This window comes from Triticum aestivum, chromosome 7D, assembly GCF_018294505.1.
Source record: "Triticum aestivum cultivar Chinese Spring chromosome 7D, IWGSC CS RefSeq v2.1, whole genome shotgun sequence".
Taxonomy (NCBI): Eukaryota; Viridiplantae; Streptophyta; class Magnoliopsida; order Poales; family Poaceae; genus Triticum; species Triticum aestivum.
In genome coordinates this window covers 575,495,771-575,518,822 of record NC_057814.1, presented here as the reverse complement: position 1 = coordinate 575,518,822, position 23,052 = coordinate 575,495,771, and the positions used below count along the sequence as shown (strand labels likewise).

Here is a 23,052-nt window from a genome sequence, read left to right as displayed (position 1 = left end):
CCCCACAAAAACAAGTTAGACGTCCTCTACTTTGTTGTTGCAAGTTTTACGTGGCTGCTACGGGCTTCTAGCAAGAACCGTTCTTACCTACGCATCAAAACCATAACGATTTTTCGTCAAGTGTGTTGTTTTAACCTTCAACAAGGACCGGGAGTAGTCAAACTCGATTCAACTAAAGTTGGAGAAACAGACACCCACTAGCCACCTGTGTGCGAAGCACGTCGGTAGAACCAGTCTCATGAACACGGTCATGTAATGTCGGTATGGGCCGCTTCATCCAACAATGCCGCCGAATCAAAGTAAGACATTGCTGGTAAGCAATATGACTATTATCGCCCACAACTCTTTGTCTTCTACTCATGCATATAACATACGCATAGACCTCGCTCGGATTCCACTGTAGGGGAACGTAGTATTTCAAAAAAAATCCTACAATCACGCAAGATCTATCTAGGAGAAGCATAGCATCGAGTGGGGAGAGTGTGTCCACGTACCCTCGTAGACCGAAAGCGGAAGCTTTGAGTAACGCGGTTGACGTAGTCGAACGTCTTCGCGATCCAACCGATCCAAGTACGAACGTACGGCACCTCCGCGTTCAGCACACGTTCAGCTCAGTGACGTCCCTCGAGCTCTTGATCCAGTTGAGGCCGAGGGAGAGTTCCGTCAGCATGATGGCATGTCGACGGTGATGACGAAGTTACCGGCGCAGGGCTTCGCTCAAGCACTACGACGATATGATCGAGGTGTGTAACTGTGGAGGGGGGCACCGCACTCGGCTAAGAGAAACTTGTGTGTTCTAGGGTGCCCCCTGTCCCCGTATATAAAGGAGGGGAGAGGGAGGCCGGCCGGCCCAGTAGGGCGCACCAGGAGGAGGGAGTCCTACTAGGACTCCAAGTCCTAGTAGGATTCCACCAGGAGGAAAGGGGGAAGAAGGAAGGGAGAGGGGGAAGGGAAGGAAAGGGGGCGCCGCCCCCTTCCCCTAGTCCAATTCGGACCCAAAGGGGGGCGGCCAGCCCCTTGTGGCCCTTCCTCTCTCCCCAATAAGGCCCATCAAGGACCATTAGTTCCCCCGGGGGGTTCCGATAACCCTCCGGCACTCCGATAATTATCTGGTACCTCTTGGAACTCATCCGGTGTCCGAATAACATCGTCCAATATATCAATCTTTATGTCTCGACCATTTCGAGACTCCTCGTCATGTCCGTGATCTCATCCGGGACTCCGAACAATCTTCGGTCCTTAAATCACATAACTCATAATATAAATCGTCATCGAACGTTAAGCGTGCGGACCCTACGGGTTTGAGAACTATGTAGAGATGACCGAGACACATCTCCGGTCAATAACCAATAGCGGAACATGGATGCTCATATTGGCTCCTACATATTCGACGAAGATCTTTATCGGTCAAACCGCATAACAACATATGTTGTTCCCTTTGTCATCGGTATGTTAGATTCGATCTTCGGTATCATCATACCTAGTTCAATCACGTTACCGGAAGGTCTCTTTACTCGTTCTGTAATGCATCATCCCGCAACTAACTCATTAGTCACATTTCTTGCAAGGCTTATAGTGATGTGCATTACCGAGAGGGGCCAGAGATACCTCTCCGATACACTGAGTGACAAATCCTAATCTCGATCTATGCCAACTCAACAAACACCATCGGAGACACCTGTAGAGCATCTTTATAATCACCCAGTTACGTTGTGACATTTGATAGCACACTAGGTGTTCCTCCGGTATTCGGGAGTTGCATAATCCCATAGTCATAGGAACATGTATAAGTCATGAAGAAAGCAATAGCAATAAACTAAACGATCATAGTGTTAAGCTAACGGATGGGTCTTGTCCATCACATCATTCTCTAATGATGTGATCCCGTTCATCAAATGACAACACATGTCCATGGCTAGGAAACTTAACCATCTTTGATTAACGAGCTAGTCAAGTAGAGGCATACTAGGGACACTCTGTTTGTCTATGTATTCACACATGTACTAAGTTTCCAATTAATACCATTCTAGCATGAATAATAAACATTTATCATGATATAAGGAAATATAAATAACAACTTTATTATTGCCTCTAGGGCATATTTCCTTCAGCAACATCTCATCTATGCCGACAAAAGTAGTTGGAAGATGGCCGTACCCTAGACGATTACAACACCCAGAAGGAGTCATTCCTCCACCTGGTCATCCGCCTCTATGGTGGCATGCATATCTTCGTCAAGAACCTTACTTGCAAGACCATCATCCTTGTCATGGAATTGTCACGGCAGATGTCCTAGCAGAAGGACTTAGTCGTGGAGCCATCGCAACTAGGTTAGCTTAAAGGGGTTAAACGGGACAAAGGACACACAGAGTTTATACTGGTTCGGCCCCTTGTGGTGAAGGTAAAGGCCTAATCCAGTTTGAGGTGGTATTGCTTAGGTTTCGATTACCAGGGAGCGAATACGCTTGACCTAGTTCTCAATCTCTTGTTTTCTTACCCTAAACCGCCGCCGGGTCACCCCTTTATATACATAGGCTGATGCCCAGGCGGCCTACAAAGTCCCGGCCGGCTCATACACAACGTGTCCGGCTTACACCCGTGGGTTTACAAGTTAACATATGGCGGTTTACACTCGTGGGTCTCAAGTCACCTTTGGGTCTTGGGCCTTCAATAGGCCTGCTTCGTGAACCGCCATCTTCAACATCTTCATGGGCCTTGTCATTACGAACCGCCAGTAATATGACCCGGCCCCTTCTGGGCGGGTCATACCCAATAGTTATATCCCCAACATTAGGCCCCAGGTTGATGTGAACTTGTTCCTATCAATCTTCAACACTTAAGAAAAAATCCTTCCTCATTTGCTCTTGCGAGATCTTGTAACCCGCCATGTCGTCATCCCTTAGGATTGTGGTAACCCGCCATGACATCACCTGTCATTAATATTACGCAAGGCCCAAATCTTAATATACCTTCTCTTTTAATGAGCCTCCGAAAATTGAGGCGTCTGCGCTGTCACATATCCATTTTTTAGCCTCCTCGATTCCTGCGCATGCCACTTATCCTTTCAGCTTTATAAATAGGGCCAGGGTGAAGGAAATATGCCCTAGAGGCAATAATAAAGTATTATTTATTTCCTTATATCATGATAAATGTTTATTATTCATGCTAGAATTGTATTAACCGGAAACATAATACATGTGTGAATACATAGACAAACAGAGTGTCACTAGTATGCCTCTACTTGACTAGCTCGTTAATCAAAGATGGTTATGTTTCCTAGCCATAGACATGAGTTGTCATTTGATTAACGGGATCACATCATTAGGAGAATGACGTGATTGACTTGACCCATTCCGTTAGCTTAGCACTCGATCGTTTAGTATGTTGCTATTGCTTTCTTCATGACTTATACATGTTCCTATGACTATGAGATTATGCAACTCCCGTTTACCGGAGGAACACTTTGTGTGCTACCAAACGCCACAACGTAACTGGGTGATTATAAAGGTGCTCTACAGGTGTCTCCAAAGGTACTTGTTGGGTTGGCGTATTTCAAGATGAGGATTTGTCACTCCGATTGTCGGAGAGGTATCTCTGGGCCCACTCAGTAATACACATCACTTTAAGCCTTGCAAGCATAGTGGCTAATGAGTTAGATGCGGGATGATGTATTACGGAACAAGTAAAGAGACTTGCCGATAACAAGATTGAACTAGGTATCGAGATACCGACGATCGAATCTCGGGCAAGTAACATACCGATGACAAAGGGAACAACGTATGTTGTTATGCGGTCTGACCGATAAAGATCTTCGTAGAATATGTGGGAACCAATATGAGTATCCAGGTTCCGCTATTGGTTATTGACCGGAGAGGTGTCTCGGTCATGTCTACATAGTTCTCGAACCCGTAGGGTCCGCACGCTTAACGTTACGATGACAGTTATATTATGAGTTTATATGTTTTGATGTACCGAAGGTTGTTCGGAGTCCGGGATGTGATCACGGACATGACGAGGAGTCTCGAAATGGTCGAGACATAAAGATTGATATATTGGAAGCCTATGTTTGGACATCGGAAGTGTTCCGGGTGAAATCGGGATTTTTCCGGAGTACCGGGAGGTTACCGGAACCCCCCCCCCCCCCCCGGTAACTTAATGGGCCTTAGTGGGCCTAGGTGGAAGAGAGGAGAGGAGGCCAGGGCAGGGGCGCGCCCCCTTCCTCCCCAGTCCGAATAGGACAAGGAGAGGGGGGCGGCGCCCCCCCTTCCTTCCTCCCCTCCACCTCTTCCCCCTTCCACTCCTAGTCCAACATGGAAAGGGGGGAGTCCTACTCCCGGTAGGAGTAGGACTCCTCCTGGCGCGCCTCTACCTCCTAGGCCGGCGGCCTCCCCCTTGCACCTTTATATACGGGGGCAGGGGGGCACCTCTAGACACACAATTGATCAACGATCTTTTAGCCGTGTGCGGTGCCCCCCTCCACCATATTACACCTCGATAATATCGTAGCGGAGCTTAGGCGAAGCCCTGCGTCGGTAGAACATCATCATCGTCACCATGCCGTCATGCTGACGAAACTCTCCCTCAACACTCGGCTGGATCGGAGTTCGAGGGACGTCATCGAGCTGAACGTGTGCTGAACTCGGAGGTGCCGTACGTTCGGTACTTGATCGGTCGGATCGTGAAGACGTACGACTACATCAACCGCGTTGTGTTAACGCTTCCACTATCGGTCTACGAGGGTACGTAGACAACACTCACCCCTCTTGTTGCTATGCATCACCATGATCTTCCGTGTTCATAGGAAATTTTTTGAAATTACTACGTTCCCCAACAGTGGCATCCGAGCCTGGTTTTATGCGTTGATGTTATGCACGAGTAGAACACAAGTGAGTTGTGGGCGATATAAGTCATACTGCTTACCAGCATGTCATACTTTGGTCGGCGGTATTGTGAGATGAAGCGGCCCGGACCGACATTACGCGTACGCTTACGCGAGACTGGTTTCACCGTTGCGAGCACTCGTTGCTTAAAGGTGACTGGCGGGTGTCTGTCTCTCTCACTTTAGTTGAACCGAGTGTGGCTACGCCCGGTCATTGCGAAGGTTAAAACAGCACCAACTTGACAAACTATCGTTGTGGTTATGATGCGTAGGTAAGAACGGTTCTTGCTAAGCCCGTAGCAGCCACGTAAAACTTGCAACAACAAAGTAGAGGACGTCTAACTTGTTTTTGCAGGGCATGTTGTGATGTGATATGGTCAAGACATGATGCTATATTTATTGTATGAGATGATCATGTTTTGTAACCGAGTTATCGGCAACTGGCAGGAGCCATATGGTTGTCGCTTTATTGTATGCAATGCAATCGCCATGTAATTGTTTTACTTTATCACTAAGCGGTAGCGATAGTCATAAAAGCAATAGTTGGCGAGACGACAACGATGCTACGATGGAGATCAAGGTGTCGAGCCGGTGACGATGGTGATCATGACGGTGCTTCGGAGATGGAGATCACAAGCACAAGATGATGATGGCCATATCATATCACTATATTGATTGCATGTGATGTTTATCTTTTATGCATCTTATCTTGCTTTGATTGATGGTAGCATTATAAGATGATCTCTGACTAAAAAATTTCAAGATAAAAGTGTTCTCCCTGAGTATGCACCGTTGCCAAAGTTCGTGTTGCCCAGACACCACGTGATGATCGGGTGTGATAAGCTCTACGTCCATCTAAAACGGGTGTAAGCCAGTTTTGCACACGCAGAATACTCAGGTTAAACTTGACGAGCCTAGCATATGCAGATATGGCCTCGGAACACGGAGACCGAAAGGTCGAGCGTGAATCATATAGTAGATATGATCAACATAGTGATGTTCACCATTGAAAACTACTCCATTTCACATGATGATCGGTTATGGTTTAGTTGATTTGGATCACGTAATCACTTAGATGATTAGAGAGATGTCTATCTAAGTGGGAGTTCTTAAGTAATATGATTAATAGAACTTAAATTTATCATGAACTTAGTACCTGATAGTATCTTGCTTGTCTATGTCAATTGTAGATAGATGGCCCGTGCTGTTGTTCCGTTGAATTTTAATGCATTCCTTGAGAAAGCAAAGTTGAAAGATGATGGTAGCAATTACACGGACTGGGTCCGTAACTTGAGGATTATCCTCATTGCTGCACAGAAGAATTACGTCGTGGAAGCACCGCTGGGTGCCAGGCCTCCTGCAAGAGCAACACCAGAAGTTATGAACGTCTGGCAGAGCAAAGCTGATGACTACTCGATAGTTCAGTGTGCCATGCTTTACGGCTTAGAACCGGGTCTTCAACTACGTTTTGAACGTCATGGAGCATATGAGATGTTCCAGGAGTTGAAGTTAATATTTCAAGCAAATGCCCGGATTGAGAGATATGAAGTCTCCAATAAGTTCTACAGCTGCAAGATGGAAGAGAATAGTTCTGTCAGTGAGCATATACTCAAAATGTCTAGGTATAATAATCACTTGATTCAACTGGGAGTTAATCTTCCGGATGATAGCGTCATTGACAGAATTCTTCAATCACTGCCACCAAGCTACAAGAGCTTCGTGATGAACTATAACATGCAAGGGATGAATAAGACAATTCCCGAGCTCTTCGCAATGCTAAAGGCAGCGGAGGTAGAAATCAAAAAGGAGCATCAAGTGTTGATGGTCAGTAAGACCACTAGTTTCAAGAAAAAGGGCAAAGGGAAGAAGAAGGGGAACTTCAAGAAGAACAGCAAGCAAGTTGCAGTTCAGGAGAAGAAACCCAAGTCTGGACCTAAGCCTGAAACTGAGTGATTCTACTGCAAGCAGACAGGTCACTGGAAGCGGAACTGCCCCAAGTATTTGGCGGATAAGAAGGATGGCAAGGTTAACAAAGGTATATGTGATATACATGTTATTGATGTGTACCTTACCAGAGCTCGCAGTAACACCTGGGTATTTGATACTGGTTCTGTTGCTAATATTTGGAACTCGAAACAGGGACTACGGATTAAGCGAACACTGGCTAAGGACGAGGTGACGATGCGCGTGGGAAATGGTTCCAAAGTCGATGTGATCGCCGTCGGCACGCTACCTCTACATCTACCTTCGGATTAGTATTAGACCTAAATAATTGTTATTTGGTGCCAGCGTTGAGCATGAACATTATATCTGGATCTTGTTTGATGCGAGATGGTTATTCATTTAAATCAGAGAATAATGGTTGTTCTATTTATATGAATAATATCTTTTGTGGTCATGCACCCTTGAAGAGTGGTCTATTTTTAATGAATCTCGGTAGTAGTGACACACATATTCATAATGTCGAAGCCAAAAGATGCAGAGTTGATAATGATAGTGCAACTTATTTGTGGCACTGCCGTTTAGGTCATATCGGTGTAAAGCGCATGAAGAAACTCCATACTGATGGACTTTTGGAATCACTTGATTATGAATCACTTGGTACTTGCGAACCGTGTCTCATGGGCAAGATGACTAAAACACCGTTCTCCAGAACTATGGAGAGAGCAACTGATTTGTTGGAAATCATACATACAGATGTATGTGGTCCGATGAATATTGAGGCTCGTGGCGGATATCGTTATTTTCTCACCTTCACAGATGATTTGAGCAGATATGGGTATATCTACTTAATGAAACATAAGTCTGAAACATTTGAAAGGTTCAAAGAATTTCAGAGCGAAGTTGAAAATCATCGTAACAAGAAAATAAAGTTTCTACGATCAGATCGTGGAGGAGAATATTTGAGTTACGAGTTTGGCCTACATTTGAAACAATGCGGAATAGTTTCACAACTCACGCCACCCGGAACACCACAGCGTAATGGTGTGTCCAAACATCGTAATCGTACTTTACTAGATATGGTGCGATCTATGATGTCTCTTACTGATTTACCGCTATCGTTTTGGGGTTATGCTTTAGAGACGGCTGCATTCACTCTAAATAGGGCACCATCGAAATCCGTTGAGACGACGCCTTATGAACTATGGTTTGGCAAGAAACCAAAGTTGTCGTTTCTTAAAATTTGGGGTTGCGATGCTTATGTGAAGAAACTTCAACCTGATAAGCTCGAACCCAAATCGGAGAAATGTGTCTTCGTAGTATACCCAAAGGAGACTGTTGGGTACACCTTCTATCACAGATCCGAAGGCAAGACATTCGTTGCAAAGAATGGATCCTTTCTAGAGAAGGAGTTTCTCTCAAAAGAAGTGAGTGGGAGGAAAGTAGAACTTGATGAGGTAACTGTACCTGCTCCCTTATTATAAAGTAGATCATCACAGAAACCAGTTTCTGCGACACCTACACCAATTAGTGGGGAAGTTAATGATAATGATCATGAAACTTCAGATCAAGTTATTACTGAACCTCGTAGGTCAACCAGATTAAGATCCACACCAGAGTGGTACGGTAATCCTGTTCTGGAGGTTAATATACTAGACCATGACGAACCTACGAACTATGAAGAAGCGATGGTGAGCCCAGATTCCGCAAAATGGCTTGAGGCCATGAAATCCGAGATGGGATCCATGTATGAGAACAAAGTGTGGACTTTGGTTGACTTGCCCGATGATCGGCAAGCCATTGAAAATAAATGGATCTTCAAGAAGAAGACTGACGTTGACGGTAATGTTACTATCTATAAAGCTTGACTTGTTGCGAAAGGTTTTCGACAAGTTCAAGGGATTGACTACGATGAGACCTTCTCACCCGTAGTGATGCTTAAGTATGTCAGAATCATGTTAGCAATTGCTGCATTTTATGATTATGAAATTTGGCAAATGGATGTAAAAACTGCATTCCTGAATGGATTTCTGGAAGAAGAGTTGTATATGATGCAACTAGAAGGTTTTGTCGATCCAAAGGGAGCTAACAAAGTGTGCAAGCTCCAGCGATCCATGTATGGACTGGTGCAAGCCTCTCGGAGTTGGAATAAACGCTCTGATAGTGTGATCAAAGCATTTGGTTTTATACAGACTTTTGGAGAAGCCTGTATTTACAAGAAAGTGAGTGGGAGCTCAGTAGCATTTCTGATATTATATGTGGATGACATATTGCTGATTGGAAATGATATAGAATTTCTGGATAGCATAAAGGGATACTTGAATAAGAGTTTTTCAATGAAAGACCTCGGTGAAGCTGCATATATATTAGGCATTAAGATCTATAGAGATAGATCAAGACGCTTAATTGGACTTTCACAAAGCACATACCTTGACAAAGTTTTGAAGAAGTTCAAAATGGATCAAGCAAAGAAAGGGTTCTTGCCTGTACTACAAGGTGTGAGATTGAGTAAGACTCAATGCCCGACCACTGCAGAAGATAGAGAGAAGATGAAAGATGTTCCCTATGCTTCAGCCATAGGCTCTATCATGTATGCAATGCTGTGTACCAGACCTGATGTGTGCCTTGCTATAAGTTTAGCAGGGAGGTACCAAAGTAATCCAGGAGTGGATCACTGGACAGCGGTCAAGAACATCCTGAAATACCTGAAAAGGACTAAGTATATGTTTCTCGTTTATGGAGGTGACAAAGAGCTCATCGTAAATGGTTACGTTGATGCAAGCTTTGACACTGATCCGGACGATTCTAAATCGGAAACCGGATAGGTATTTACATTGAACGGTGGAGCTGTCAGTTGGTGCAGTTCTAAGCAAAGTGTCGTGGCGGGATCTACGTGTGAAGCAGAGTACATAGCTGCTTCGGAAGCAGCAACTGAAGGAGTCTGGATGAAGGAGTTCATATCCGATCTAGGTGTCATACCTAGTGCATCGGGACCAATGAAAATCTGTTGTGACAATACTGGTGCAATTGCCTTAGCAAAGGAATCCAGATTTCACAAAAGAACCAAGCACATCAAAAGACTCTTCAATTCCATCCCGGATTTAGTCCAGGTGGGAGACATAGAAATTTGCAAGATACATACGGATCTGAATCTTGCAGACCCATTGACTAAGCCTCTTCCACGAGCAAAACATGATCAGCACCAAGACTCCATGGGTGTAAGAATCATTACTGTGTAATCTAGATTATTGACTCTAGTGCAAGTGGGAGACTGAAGGAAATATTCCCTAGAGGCAATAATAAAGTATTATTTATTTCCTTATATAATGATAAATGTTTATTATTCATGCTAGAATTGTATTAACCGGAAACATAATACATGTGTGAATACATAGACAAACAGAGTGTCACTAGTATGCCTCTACTTGACTAGCTCGTTAATCAAAGATGGTTATGTTTCCTAGCCATAGACATGAGTTGTCATTTGATTAACGGGATCACTTCATTAGGAGAATGACGTGATTGACTTGACCCATTCCGTTAGCTTAGCACTCGATCGTTTAGTATGTTGCTATTGCTTTCTTCATCACTTATGCATGTTCCTATGACTATGAGATTATGCAACTCCTGTTTACCGGAGGAATACTTTGTGTGCTACCAAACGTCACAACATAACTAGGTGATTATAAAGGTGCTCTACAGGTGTCTCCAAAGGTACTTGTTGGGTTGGCGTATTTCAAGATTAGGATTTGTCACTCCGATTGTCGGAGAGGTATCTCTGGGCCCACTCAGTAATACACATCACTTTAAGCCTTGCAAGAATAGTGGCTAATGAGTTAGTTGCAGGATGATGTATTACGGAACGAGTAAAGAGACTTGCCGGTAACGAGATTGAACTAGGTATCGAGATACCGACGATCGAATCTCGGGCAAGTAACATACCGATGACAAAGGGAACAACGTATGTTGTTATGCGGTCTGACCGATAAATATCTTCGTAGAATATGTGGGAACCAATATGAGCATCCAGGTTCCGCTATTGGTTATTGACCGGAGAGGTGTCTCGGTCATGTCTACATAGTTCTCGAACCCGTAGGGTCCGCACGCTTAACGTTACGATGACAGTTATATTATGAGTTTATATGTTTTGATGTACTGAAGGTTGTTCGGAGTCCCGGATGTGATCATGGACATGACGAGGAGTCTCGAAATGGTCGAGACATAAAGATTGATATATTGGAAGCCTATGTTTGGACATCGGAAGTGTTCCGGGTGAAATCGGGATTTTTCCGGAGTACCGGGAGGTTACCGGAACCCCCCCCCCCCCCCCGGTAACTTAATGGGCCTTAGTGGGCCTAGGTGGAAGAGAGGAGAGGAGGCCAGGGCAGGGCCGCGCCCCCTTCCCCCCAGTCCGAATAGGACAAGGAGAGGGGGGCGGCGCCCCCCTTCCTTCCTCCCCTCCACCTCTTCCCCCTTCCACTCCTAGTCCAACATGGAAAGGGGGGAGTCCTACTCCCGGTAGGAGTAGGACTCCTCCTGGCGCGCCTCTACCTCCTAGGCCGGCGGCCTCCCCCTTGCACCTTTATATACGGGGGCAGGGGGCACCTCTCGACACACAATTGATTAACGATCTTTTAGCCGTGTGCGGTGCCCCCCTCCACCATATTACACCTCGATAATATCGTAGCGGAGCTTAGGCGAAGCCCTGCGTTGGTAGAACATCATCATCGTCACCACGCCGTCGTGCTGACGAAACTCTCCCTCAACACTCAGCTGGATCGGAGTTCGAGGGACGTCATCGAGCTGAACGTGTGCTGAACTCGGAGGTGCCGTACGTTCGGTACATGATCGGTCGGATCGTGAAGACGTACGACTACATCAACCGCGTTGTGTTAACGCTTCCGCTATCGGTCTACGAGGGTATGTAGACAACACTCTCCCCTCTCGTTGCTATGCATCACCATGATCTTGTGTGTTCGTAGGAAATTTTCTGAAATTACTACGTTCCCCAACACAGGGGTCCCTTTCACTTTCCCCCTTGCCTTCTCGTCTCCATCTTCTACCTCACGATGCCTCTGCGCCCGAGCTCCACCGCCGCCGTTGACCTTCACCACTACCTCGACCACGGCCGCTACATCAACCTGAATTGACCAGAGTCCATCCGCGCGCCTCCGGTGTTCAACAGTTGTGGTGAGTTTTCCCCTTTCCTTTCACCGTAGATCCCATAGAGTTTCCGCAAGTTCGTCGCAATTCATCTTTGCCCTTCCTCGTTCTTCACTGTATTTTCAGATTTCAATCCAAACTTTATACTCCTCCTGCGCGACGGTAGTTGTAGTACTAATTTTTGATATTAAAACATCTCCTCTGCATGAGAAAACCAATCTGGACACATAAACTGCTCAACTGCTGCAACTTAGGTTTAGATATTTTTCCATTATTTGAAGTGCCGTAGATCCAAAATCATAGAAATAATCTGTGAAATCTGTTTTTTCCAATACTTAGCAATTTTTCCTCTCCCAGATCTGTAAATCAATAACTGTGTAAGCGGCTTAGCTCATGAACCGTAACCCGCCAGACACCATTAGTCCCCTCTTAAGCCGCCAATAGCTCATCTCTATAACTTCAATGCCATCCTCCGGTTTAACACCTTTGCATGCATGCTTTATTATTATTTGCCTTTAAAACAACCGTCAGCTTAACCATATAATCTTAAACCGGCATAATCTTCCTTTCAGATCATCAAGAAAATGGCTAAGTCATACACTTCCTGTAATTGGGTCCAATCCTAGGTCACTGAAGAAGACCTGAACAACTTTGTTGTGACTGGCACCTTAGCCAAGAAGGAAGTCATCCACTGGAGGGTCCCTGGCGAAGAAAACCCACCTGAGCCTAAGTACGGAGAAGTGGTTGTTTTCACTGACCACATGATCCGGGGGTTCAGCCCACCCGGCTCAAATTTTTCCCGCGACGTACTTCATTTTCTCCAACTTCACCCTCAAGACATTGGACCCAATTCTGTGTCCAATATTTGCAACTTCCAAGTATTATGTGAAGCTTATCTTTCAAGAAGAGCCCACAGTTGAATTGTTAGAGAGTTTTACTACTTAAATCGTTAGATAGAGTTCACTGACGGGCCCAGCTTGGAACTCGGTGGAGTTTCCATTCAGACGAGCAAAGAAGCCAGCTTTCCCTATGCCAAGCCGTCGAGTCATCCCAAAGATTGGAACCAAACTTGGTTCTATTGTCAAAACACATCTCCAGCAGACGAAAATCCTCTGTCGGGTTACCGCGACCACCGGCTTAGCAAAACACATCCACTCCCACACGGATCTGCGCAAAAGAGTGGGTCAAATATGCGTCAACTTTTTCAAAGCTCAGAGCCTTCATGGCTAATGGCCTAACTGGTGTCGACCTTGTTCGGTGTTGGGTCTCCTGGAGGATCTTGCCATTAAGCCGCCGCCCCGGCTTAATGTGCGAATAGACTGGCGATTTAAAAGACCCCCAGCGCCACTGTGACATTTAGCTGTCTGGCGCTGAAATCGCTGAAGCCACCAAGGCGATGTTGAACGAATCTTGAAAGAATGTAGTAAAACAAGACTTAGTCCTTTCCGCACCTTCAACAAGCCGCCAGCCGTAAGTGTTGCACACCTTTCATTCAACTACATTTACATTAATACTGCCCACTTATGATCTTTCCGACCTCGACAGGCCGACTCTCCGTTTTGGAAGAAGAAGCCACAAGATAAACCGGCCAAACCGGCTCGCACAAAAACCAAGGCTACCAAGAAGCCTGCCAAGAAGAAGAACACTAAGCCCGCCGGGTTAAACATTGACGATGACGCTGATGATGATGAGTCCGAGGTAGAACTTGACTCATTTTTTATGCATCTCATTGACAATGATTGTTATCAGGAGGAAGCCGAGGCCAGCCGTGCAGGTGACAATGAGGTAATTGTTCTTTCCTCCGGCTCAGAGTCTATGCCAAAACAGAAATCTCGTCAGGCAAGCCGGAAAGTAAGGTTTTCTCATCCTTTGGCTTATTTGGATCCCAACTTTATTTTGAAGAAGCAGCAACATGAAGCTCGCCGCACAACCCGGAATAGCGGAAGCAGGACCCTTTCTTCCGGCTTACCGAACACCCCAGCACCTCGCAAACATCGTCCTAAGGTCTCAAAAATTTCTGACTTAGATTATGCCAAGGCGGGTCTTATTCGTCAGCCTCTTAACCCGTCTGATTCAAATTATCAGGGAACATCTCATTCTTCCTCCGGCGAGTCAACGGGAACTCAAATCCCAACTTTCAAGACTGTACTTGGGTAAGGATATATTTAAACATTCAAACCTTACGCCTGATTAATATACTGACCTCTTTGTGCTTCTTAATTTCAGGGGCCAAGCCAAACCCAGCAAGAAGGTGAAACTGAGTAAGCCGGTCGACGACTCCAAACCGTCTGAGCCGGAAAATCAACAACCAGAATCTTCTAACCCAATTGCCGAGGCCACCCTTGATGATTCGCCACCACAAGACCATGAAGTCTCCATAGACCATATGGACGTTGAACCGGCCATTTCTAAGCCGCCAAGCCCGGTTAAGCCTGCTGAGGAAAAGACTGACGATGTCGTCGTCACTGGGTTTGGTTTCATAGCCCCGGGTCACCCCAATGTCTTATCTAAGCGCAGCGCCAAGGAAGAAATTTCTGCTGAAGATAAAGGCAAGTGGAAGGTAGACTTAGAGAGCTATGCCCAGTTCAGTGCCCAAGACATCCACTCTGGTTATTTGAACCATCTGTACACCAGCCGTGACTTTGAAGGCAGCTTGGTCAATTTGATGAAGGAATGCTATGAGGTAATTCAATCACCATTCTCTTTCATAATTATCTGTCTATCAGCCGCCAAGTCCATAGGATATGATAGAATTTGAATATGCTGTAGACTTTCCAATTGCCATAAAGAACTGCACAACATCACTAGTAGCCTCCAAGGGTCGGCTTGAATCATCATGTTAAGCTAGGACTTTGAAATAGCAGTAAGGAACTTTACATTCGTAGACTCCAAGGGTCGGCTTAATAAGTATGTTAAGACGGGTTTTTAAGTAGCAAGAATCAACGTTGCATCTGTATCCCCCAAGGGTCGGCTTAATAAGTATGTTAAGCCGGGACTTATCAGCATTTGATAGATCAACACTTCAACATATAACCTTGATAAACCGGATTATATCATTATACCCGAGTCATCACATAAATTCGTCTTTGAAAAGAGCAACAAGCATTAGCCCCCAAGTGCCAAGGAAAATACTTGTATTGTGCTTGGGACTTTTAGAAAAGATCTTAAGAGCAATACACATTAGCCCCCAAGTGCCAAGGAAAATACATGTATTGTGCTTGGGACTTCAACAATAATCATACTCATAATATATGTCCATGTTTATACCACAGACTGAACTTTCTGAGAAGGACTCGCAGCTCAATGATCTGAAGGCCAATATTAAAACTCAACAATCTGAGACATCCAAGGCCAAATCAGAATTAAAGACTGCTTTAGAGAACATTGAGCAGCTTAAGCAAAACTTCAATACTGACAAAGATGGCTGGGAGACTGAAAAAGTAGCTCTATTGAAGAGAACAGAAGATGCTGAAGCCACACTTAAACTGGTGACCGACGAGTTGCCCGGCTTAAAGAAACAGATTAATATCATGTCGTCAGCCATCTTTGGTAAGTAGAAAACATGTCTCCCTTGCACCTTAATAATCATATTATAAACGGTTGCCGGCTTACCCATAATTTTTCTAATGTACGTTCTCCGAGCGCTAAGTTGGGCTCCGATATGCGCATCCGGCTTAAAGCTGTCTACACTCTTGTAGAACAGCTATATACTAGCGCCCAATGAACCATTGCTGCTGCGCTGCACAAGAAATCTCCCTCAACACTCATCAAAGAAACACTGGAGAAGTTATCCGTGCTGCCCCAAAGGATTGATGACTTAAAACAGGGAGCTGCCAGAGCCAGCGCCTTGACTGCCTTAAGTCGGGCAAAGGCATGGCAAGCAGATCTTGATCCTGAGGATTTGGCCAATGGCTGTCCCAGCGTTAAAGAATACGGATCTACCTTCAGTGCTGATGATTTTGCAGAAATAGCAAGAGCAATGCGTCCCTTAGCAAGTAAGCTGGCTGATGATACCAATCTATCCACATACCAGGCGGCTTATGACGCTGAAAACAAGAAAGTGAAAGCGTTGGTTCATTAGCCGACGGATCTCATCCCGCCGATTCATAAGCACACCTTCGCTCCTGACATTGATCCATCAAACCTTATTGATGATGAAGCTGTGTTTAGAGCGTTGACCGGTATCAACTGGGCTATGCCTGACTTCTAACTGACGGATAATCAAGGAGCTAAAGATGAAGAAGAGGCGCAAGATGACCCGGAGGCTTCAACCCGCCAACATCCATGAGCCAGTTTAAGAAGCATAATACTTTGCTGTGTTGACATCTCAAAACACTTATCCTCGTTGAGCCATCAGATGCCTTGTAATAGGCTAGTTAAACTCTTGATTTGCCGTGCCATCGTGCATGTTTTGTTTTGCATAACACTGCTGAACCGCCAGTTGAAGCTCTACCACTTATGCTTATGATATCATCAAGTATGTATATCAGATGTTATTTTTCATGCACATAAACAGATCACAAGTGCTCTGGCGGTTTACACCAGAGCGGGTCATAATACCCTATATAAAGACCACTGGTGATCAAATATGTCCATAACCAGGGCCGGCTTAATCATAATCTTATATAACAAAGTATCATGCCTGTGATATTTGCTTATACTGTCGGTTTATCATACCTGTGCAGTGAGGGTTACAACCCAAAGATTTATACCACTGGCTTATAACGCCATATGCAGCGAAGGACATTATTCCATAGCCTAGAACATAATATTCCCAGCATATCCTGGTGACTTATAGTCCAAAACCAGGCTGGGTGAAATAAAACCTTGGAGAGGCTCATAATATGAACCATAAGGCATGATAGCCATTATTAGTTTCCAATCAACATGTCACAAAAAGCAAACCTCAAAAAAGGAATCTTTCAAATCAAATAAAAGTCAAAAAAACAAGGCTTTCATAGGCGGCCAGGCCTAAAACCCAAGTGCTTTTCATGGGCTTGCACAGCCGCTAGCTGAATCTTCAAACCTTGTAAGCGGACCTCACATAACAACCGCCGTTTTAACCTTGATAAGTTCAGGGTCCGAATAGGATTGACTATCAGGAGTTCGACGGGTTATTCCAGGATTACCTGGGCAGAGTGGCAGACGTACAAGGCAGGATCAACTGAAATTGTTTGGTGCTATGCACCTGGTGTTTCAAACCAAGAGGGGTTTATTAAAGCTATGTTCTGTGAACAGGTAGCCCCCAAGGGATATATATTGAGCTGTGCTCGGTGGGTACCTATGTTTGAGCTGTGCTGTGCAGCAGACTCTCTTCGATCCCTTTTAATCCGGGCATCAAGCCTCCAAGAGCTATGCTCATATGAACTTACAATAAAGAAACATATTCTTTAGAAAGGAAATGACAGAGGCCCTGAATTATCAGGGATGCCGGCTTTATTATATTCATTACAATATATACACCGAAATATGTACATCACAAGTGCCAATGGCTCAAGTGTAATAAGGCCGAAGATGAGCAATATTCCATGGCCGGTGGGTCTCCTCCTCCAACGTGCGTGAGTCCTTGTGGTCTCGAACATCGATAAGGTAGTATGACCCGTTGTTTAAATTCTTGCTGACCACAAAGGGCCCTTCCCAAGGTGGGGATAGCTTGTGCATATCAGTTTGATCCTCGATAAGTCGGAGCACCAAATCGCCTTCTTGAAAGGTCCTGGTTTTAACCCGGCGGCTGTGGTAACGACGCAGATCTTGCCGGTAAATCGATGAACGAGCCGCCGCAAGGTCACGCTCCTCATCCAATAGGTCAAGTGCATCCTGATGTGCTATTTCATTATCAGCTTCAACATAAGCCGCCACACAGGGCGAGTCATGACGGATGTCACTAGGGAGAACCGCCTCTGCTCCGTAAACCATGAAGAAAGGCGTGTAACCCGTAGATCTATTGGGGGTGGTATTGATGCTCCATAACACGGAGGGTAACTCCTCCACCCAACAACCCGGCGTCCTCTGCAAAGGGACCATAAGCCGAGGCTTGATGCCTTTCAAGATTTCTTGATTGGCCTTCTCATCTTGACCATTAGACTGGGGGTGAGCCACTGATGATACGTCAAGCCGAATATGCTCTCGTTGACAAAACTCTTTCATAGCACCCTTGGACAGATTAGTGCCATTATCAGTTATAATGCTGTGGGGAAAGCCGAAACGGAAAATCACCTTTTTGATGAATTGAACCGTTGTTGCCGCGTCACACTTACTAACCGGCTCTGCTTCAACCCACTTTGTGAACTTGTCAACTGCCACCAAAAGGTGAGTCTTTTTATCCTTAGACCTTTTGAATGGCTCAACCATATCAAGCCCCCAGACTGCAAATGGCCAAGCAATTGGAATCATCCTCAATTCTTGAGCCAACACATGAGCTCGTCTTGAAAATTTCTGACAACCATCACATTTGCTGACCAAATCCTCAGCATCAGCATGAGCCGTCAGCCAATAAAATCCATGACGAAAAGCCTTGGCCACAAGAGATTTAGAACCGGCATGATGGACACAATCTCCTTCATGAATATCTCGTAGGATCTCATGACCTTCTTCAGGAGAAACACAACGTTGAAACGCCCCCGTAACACTGCGATGGTGGAACTCTCCATTGAAAATAGTCATTGACTTAGACCGTCGGGTTATCTGCCTGGCCAAGGTTTCATCCTCAGGTAACTCGCCCCGGATCATATACGCCAAGTATGGAACTGTCCAATCAGGAATAGCGTGAAGAGCCGCCACCAGCTGTGCCTCTAGGTCAGGAATAGCAAGATCTTCCTTTGTAGGCAGTTTGACTGACGGATTATGCAGAATATCAAGGAAAACATTGGGTGGTACCGGCTTACGCTGGGATCCCAACCGGCTTAAAGCATCAGCCACCTCATTTTTCCTTCGATCAACATGCTCTACTTGATAGCCCTTGAAGTGACCAGCAATAGAATCAACCTCTCGACGATAAGCCACCATGAGCGGGTCCTTGGAATCCCAAGTGCCAGAAACTTGCTGAGCTACCAAATCTGAATCACCAAAACACCTCACCGGCTTAAGTTCATTTCCTTAGCCATCCAAAGACCATGGAGCAAGGCCTCATACTCAGCTGCATTGTTAGTACAAGGGAACATCAACCTTAAAACATAACAAAATTTATCACCTCGTGGGGAAGTCAAGATAACTCCAGCCCCCGAGCCTTCCAACTGCCTGGATCCATCTAAGTGAATAGTCCAATACGTACTATCTGGCTTCTCCTCAGGCATCTGCAGCTCTGTCCAATCATTTATGAAGTCCACAAGTGCTTGAGACTTGATGGTTGTGCGAGGCATATACTTCAAACCATGGGGTCCAAGCTCAATGGCCCACTTGGCTACCCGACCTGTGGCTTCTCTGTTTTGAATAATATCCCCTAAAGGAGCAGAACTAACCACAGTAATGGGATGACCCAGAAAATATTGCTTGAGCTTGCGACTAGCCATGAACACCCCATATACAAGTTTCTGCCAATGCGGATACCTCTGCTTGGATTCAATGAGCACCTCACTGATGTAATAAACCGGCCGCTAAACCGGATGCTCCTTGATTGATTCCTTTCTTTCCACCACAATAACTACGCTAACAGCTCGGCTATTGGCAGCCACATACAACAACAATGGCTCTTTATCAATGGGAGCGTCCAGGACCGGCAGCTGAGCTAACTGTTTCTTTAAGGCCTCAAACGCCTGATCAGCAGCGTCACTCCAGACAAAGTGATATGTCTTCTTCATCATCTGATAAAGAGGGATAGCCTTCTCACCCAACCTGCTTATGAACCGGCTTAAGGCCGCAATACGACCCGCCAAACGCTGAACATCATTGATACAAGTCGGTTTAGCCAGAGAGGTGATAGCCTTTATTTTCTCCGGGTTAGCTTCAATACCCCGTTCAAAAACCAGAAAACCTAAGAGCTTGCCTGCTGGCACACCAAAAACACACTTGGCCGGGTTAAGCATCATCTTGTAGACTCGGAGATTATCAAAGGTCTCTTTCAAATCATCTATCAAGGTCTCCTTCTTCCTGGACTTCACCACAATATCATGCACATAAGCATGAACATTGCGCCCAATCTGATCATGAAGGCAATTTTGCACACACCGCTGGTAAGTTGCCTGGGCACTCTTGAGCCCAAAAGGCATAGATACATAATAGAAGGCTCCAAAAGGTGTGATAAAAGTTGTCTTCTCCTGGTCCTTAACTACCATCTTGATCTGATGATAACCAAAATAAGCATCCAAAAAGCTCAAACGCTCACAACCCGTCGTAGCATCAATGATCTGATCAATACGGGGGGGAGCAAAAGGATCAGCCGGACAGGCCTTGTTTAAGTCTGTGTAATCCACACACATACGCCAGGTACCGTTTTTCTTAAGTACCAGCATCGGGTTAGCCAACCACTCAGGATGAAAAACTTCAACAATAAACCCAGCCGCCAAGAGCCGGGCCACTTCTTCACCTATGGCCTTGCGCCTTTCTTCATTGAAACGGCGAAGGAATTGCTTGACCAGTTTAAACTTTGGATCAATATTGAGAGTGTGCTCAGCGAGTTCCCTCGGTACACCTGGCATGTCTAAAGGCTTCCATGCAAAGATGTCCCAGTTCTCACAGATGAACTCGATGAGCGCGCTTTCCTATTTCGGATCCAGATTAGCACTGATGTTGAACTGCTTGGATGAATTGCCAGGGATGAAGTCAACTACCTTAGTGTCATCTGCCGACTTAAACTTCAACAAGGGATCATGCTCCGTGGTTGGCTTCTTCAAAGATGTCATATCCGCCGGGTCAACATTATCCTTGTAAAATTTCAATTCCTCTGTTGCACAGACAGACTCAGCGTAAGCAGCATCGCCTTCTTCACACTCTAAGCTATCTTGCGACTTCCATGCACTGTGATGTTGCCCTTGTCACCCGGCATCTTAAGCTGCAAATAAACATAACAAGGCCTTGCCATGAACTTAGCATAAGCCGGCCGCCCAAACAGAGCATGATAAGGGCTCTTGATTTTAACCACTTCGAAAGTCAACGTCTCAGATCTGGAATCATACTCATTTCCAAAGGCAACCTCCAAAGATATTTTGCCCACTAGATATGCCGACTTACCAGGCACCACACCATGAAAAACAGTGTTCGACGGCTTAAGATTTTTATCAGTTAATCCCATGCGATGGAAAGTGTCATAATAAAGGATATTGATGCTACTGCCTCCATCCATGAGCACCTTAGTGAATTTGTATCCTCCAACCTGAGGTGCTACTACCAAAGCCAAGTGACCCGGGTTATCAACCCGGGGCGGGTGATCTTCACGGCTCCAGAGAATAGGGTGCTCAGACCATCGCAAGTAACGAGGAATTGTCGGCTCAACCGCATTTACTGCCCTTTTATGGAGCTCCTGATTTGGCTTACACCGACTTGTGGTGAAAACGTGGTACTGTCCACTATTCAACTACTTCGAGTTACTCTGATAACCAGACTGCTGCTGCTGATTTCCCTGACCAGACTGTTGATTATAACCACCCTGATTGCCTTGGCCTTGGAAACCGGTATTAGAACCGCCGCCACCGTAACCCGAACCGTGAGAGCCGGACCCTGAGCCGCCGTTCGGGCCATGGTTGTTCTGAAAAAGATTGGAAGCTTTGAACTCCTTCATAATAAAGCAATCCTTCCATAGATGAGTGGCCGGCTTCTCGCGTGTATCGTGCCTCGGACAAGGCTGGTTCATTATTGCTTCGAGGTTGAATCTCGATCCTCCAGGCTGGGTCGGCCTTCCCTTGCGACGCTGATTATTATTCTGTGCACTGGTGTTAGCCACAAAGTCTAAATTACCGTCGGCCTTTCGCTTACCATTACCACCTTGGCTTGTCGTATTATATTGCTGCCCCTTTGTATTGCTGCTCTTCTTCCCTTTACCAGTCTTCTCTTCATCAGACTCAGGGTCTTTGGTACTATCAGAGTCGGCGTACTTGACAAGAGCCACCATGAGCTCCCTCATGTCATTGCAATGGCGCTTAAGCCGTCCAAGCTTCTACTTGAGGGGGAGGAAACGACAATTTTTCTCCAACATTAAAACCGCTGAGCCAGCGTTGATACTATCTGACGAGTGTATAATAGTTGAGATCCGGCGCACCCAGTGGGTTGTTGACTCGCCCTCACCTTGGACACAAGAATCCAAATCCAGGATTGACATAGGCTGCTTGCACGTGTCTTTGAAATTTTGGATAAAGCGGGCCTTCAGCTCCGCCCATGACCCAATGGAGTTGGCAGGCAGCCCTTTCAACCAAGTGCGAGCCGGCCCATCATGGTGAAATACTTAGCACATGCAGAATCGCTAACATCCAGCATTTCCATGGCCATCTCATAACTTTCAATCCAAGCTTCAGGGGGTTGATCTGCTGTGTAATTAGGCACTTTGCGAGGACCATTGAAATCCTTGGGTAAACGCTTGTTACGCAGAGCCGGCACTAAACAGGTCACACCCAATGTTGAGGATATAGACCTGGGAGTCACCCGCCAGGAGGGCCGGGTTACACTAAGGGTCATTGCCAGAAGCCCGGAGCTAAGTTTCAAGATAATGGGCCAGAGATGGGCTGAGACCCGGCGGTGGCTTATTGCCCATAGTTATCATCATTGTTATAGTAGACTTGTAGTGTAAGGCAAGTATTGTTTAGAGTCCGAGCCGGACACTCTTATGAGCCGGCCGGGACTCTAAGGGCCGCTGGGTGCCAACCTCCCTATAAAAAGGGACGACCCGGCAGCGGTTTAGGGGCGACAACAATCTGATCGAGAGCCGGGCATAGCTGTTTAGCTCCCTGGTTATCGAAACCCTGATTAATACCACCTCAACTGGACGTAGGCTTTTACCTTCACCGTAAGGGGCCGAACCAGTATAAACCCTCGTGTTCCTTGTCCCACTTAACCCCTTCAAGCTTCCCAATTGCGATGGCTCCACGACTAAGTCCTAACCCGAGGACATCTGCCGTGACAATTCCACGACAGTTGGCGCCCAC

The 23,052-nt window shown here is 45.8% G+C and overlaps 1 pseudogene; it reads left to right on the top strand.

Moving 5' to 3' along the window:
* LOC123171315 (polyubiquitin-like) overlaps positions 1-23,052 on the top strand; it is a 69,370-nt pseudogene that overhangs the window by 16,607 nt on the left and 29,711 nt on the right.